Source organism: Rhynchophorus ferrugineus, unplaced genomic scaffold (genome assembly GCF_030347505.1).
Source record: "Rhynchophorus ferrugineus isolate W39M unplaced genomic scaffold, kcgeb_rfMv2 rfM1, whole genome shotgun sequence".
NCBI classification, from domain to species: domain Eukaryota; kingdom Metazoa; phylum Arthropoda; class Insecta; order Coleoptera; family Curculionidae; genus Rhynchophorus; species Rhynchophorus ferrugineus.
This window is the reverse complement of record NW_027472580.1, coordinates 51377576-51380654: the sequence shown is the minus strand read 5'-3', so window position 1 is coordinate 51380654 and position 3079 is coordinate 51377576. Positions and strand designations below refer to the sequence as shown.

The 3079-nt window shown below is 27.8% G+C and overlaps 1 long non-coding RNA gene across 1 annotated transcript; it reads right to left on the bottom strand.

Annotated features, from left to right (window-relative positions):
* Window positions 1-765: 765 nt before the first annotated feature.
* Window positions 766-1360, bottom strand: LOC143206950 (uncharacterized). The gene is made up of 3 exons (XR_013008571.1): window positions 1234-1360; window positions 1105-1177; window positions 766-886 (listed from the first exon to the last, which is right to left on the bottom strand). It is a non-coding gene; the product is annotated as an uncharacterized LOC143206950 (long non-coding RNA).
* Window positions 1361-3079: the final 1719 nt, after the last annotated feature.

The following is a 3079-nucleotide window of genomic DNA, read 5'->3' as shown; positions in this document are numbered from 1 at the left end:
TATTATAATTATACTACTCTAAGAATTCATGACATTTTATTTAATAGACATCTTTTTAGTAATCTTTTGAAATATCTGCAAAATCAAAGAGTTATAGGTATACAACTATAACCATTTTTCATTTTTACCCTTACTATAATCTTCAAACAAATCCGGTTTTCAGGTTGTTTAACTTAAATATTCCGTTGTTCCATAGCAATTTATAACATTAGTGCTACAAAATTAGAATAATTTATTAAAATTCCCCCCTATACACTTATTTACTGTCGTCTACATACTTTCTGATTGCCCGGTGCCTTTTTTATCTTAGCCTGGCTTCACCAGACATTCGATACTAATAATTTCTTTTTGATGTCACAAATATTACAAAAAACAACTAAATGGTCTGTTAAATTAGACCACTAAAGTATAAAAAAGAAAAATCATTATAATTTTCTTAAACTTAAGATTAAAAAATTTTCTTAAATATAAGTTAATATAACTAAGTTGCATCATAATTATTAAAAGTATTAGTGTATTAGTTTTTAAAATAATTTAATAAGTATAATATGATATATCAAATATGTTTCTGATATTATATTGAAAATATTGTCAAAACACCTATCATTTTTAAATTATTATGTTTTTTCTATTATAAGAAAAATGATCAACTTACAAATGATTATAATAACTATTTCATGTTAGTTTTCTTTTAGGCCCACAACGCTCATAAATAATTTATGTACGGTATTAGCTAAATCAACAATATTCTTTTCAAATAATTTTTGCATTGATTTATCCAGATTTCGTAGTCTGGGTTGAAAGTTATATTTGAAAATGAAGGCCCGTTTGCCTCCTTCATTTCGTGTAATCTTAAGATCGATGAGTATATCCTGTGCCGCATTTCCTACAAAAGCGTTAGCTATTACAGTTGAGAATTTTATAAACAATTATTAATTGCATTATATTGTTGTTAAACAAACATTCATTATTAGATAAAAAAATTAAATTATATATTTTTAAAGAGAATATCAACGAAAGTAAATGCCAAACAGAAATCGGAAAATAAATATTTTGTAACTTTAATTTATAAGTAGTAATTAAAAGATACTAATGTTTACTTACCAATCGTAAAAAATATTACAAAAAGAAAAATGAGGAAGATTACTTTTTGAGATTCCATTATTATTTGAAAAATCTAAAGATAAAATCATTATTATAGTTTATAGTTATAGAAAATAATTAAAATCTTACCTGATGTAACTTTGAAATAACAATGACTTGAATATTGGCATAGCTTGATTTTTATATTAATGCGGTGGTCTAAGTAATATGTGATAATATGATATGCTTTTTCGGTTGGGTGTGTATTACCAAGTTCTGGAATAGAGCAGATAGAAGAGCATTAACTAAAAATCGTATGTAAGTAGATAGTAACGTAAAAATGGCGGCGATAACACTAGTTATCAGTTCCTTCCGGTGAGAAAGTAAATTAGGGTATTAAACATACTTATATCGTTTTGAATGTATTAAGGGGATTAAAACTGAATCGAAAAATCCGTAAGTAAACTAGTATCGGTTTAAAAAAAAGTTGTTGACACTTTTTCTGGTCCCCTCCAAGACCCGATTCCCTAAGCAATTATTTAATTTGCTTACGATGCAAACTGACACTATGTATATAATAAATAGGTATTAAATTTCAACGAAAAAATAAGAGAGACTAAGGAGAAAATAAAGAACCAATTTACTAGTTTTGTTGAGGCCAAAACTGCAACTTTGGACCATGTGAAATATAGCATCTATCGCGCCTGGGAGCTGCTATAATTAAAATGGGGAATATTGGAGCCAATCAACTATGTTTGTTCTTGGAATGCAATACTAAGAATTCTCAAACTGAAAAATATATTTTAAAATTTGCGGATTTTATTTGTATTACTTCGTAGGCATATTCCACAGAAATTCTGAAAAAGATAATTGAAGTTGAGTATGTATTCTACGCAATGTATAGTTTGTCCAAAGTATCAGTTAGCTCACGTCATCAAGGTGTTTAATGTTCCTTCCTATTTTATTCTAGTTAAAAGGAGACAGAATTCTGTCTGATAAGTTCAAACATGTAACCGAATAAGCCTGCAAAAGTCAATCGGTTGTCAAATGTTTGCAATATTACAATGGTCTAATTGTAATGAATCGCCGCATACGCACAGGGGTTTGAGTTTGCAACATTGTCAGTTGTCAAAAATTATACGTATATTTCAAGAATAAGATATTAATAGAATAAACTATCGTTAATTCACAAATTAACCTAATATCATAGAACCTTATATTTCTGTTGAGAATCAAGTTAAAACATTTTTATATATTTTCGTTTCCTATAATAAAAAAGATGTAATATGAAGAACCTCTTATAAACATTTTTCGTTTTAAAATAATTTTGAAAGAAAAAGAGAAAATAAATCAATATGTAACAATTTATCAATACATAAATACTACAAAGCAAATCAAAGTTCTAGTTCTTGTAATTTATTCTATACGAATTGAAGAGTGCAATATATATTTTGGAATTCACAATTTAACGTAAAATTTCACTTATCTGGGATGCTATTGAAGGATATTTCCATTCATTCAGTATTCGACCATCGTTTGGTTTAGACATGCCACCATCGACTGCCCAAGCCTCGTCTCCAGGTAACACCGCTACCATCCGTTTTATCTATTTTGTATTTCCATATTTTTGTATTACTTCAATAAATAACGGTCACATAATGGAAACACCAATGTTTCATTTCGTTTTACATCCATTCACCGAGCCATATCATTTGCCCTAAAATATATTGCACAGTAATAAAAAAATACCTTTATTCTTATAAAATTTCATATTATCCTCCATGTATTGTATTTAACATAAAATATTCTTTATTTAAAGTAGGATAGGTATTCACAAACTAAGATTGTAGCTTGTAAAATACACATCTTATATTTTTGATCTCATTTACCCATGCTTCAACACTCGTAGAGTCACTTTTATGTTTTGTACCTGTGATGGTCAATTCTAATAACATTCACACTCTTCGAAACACTCTTAAGAATTCTTGATCCATTA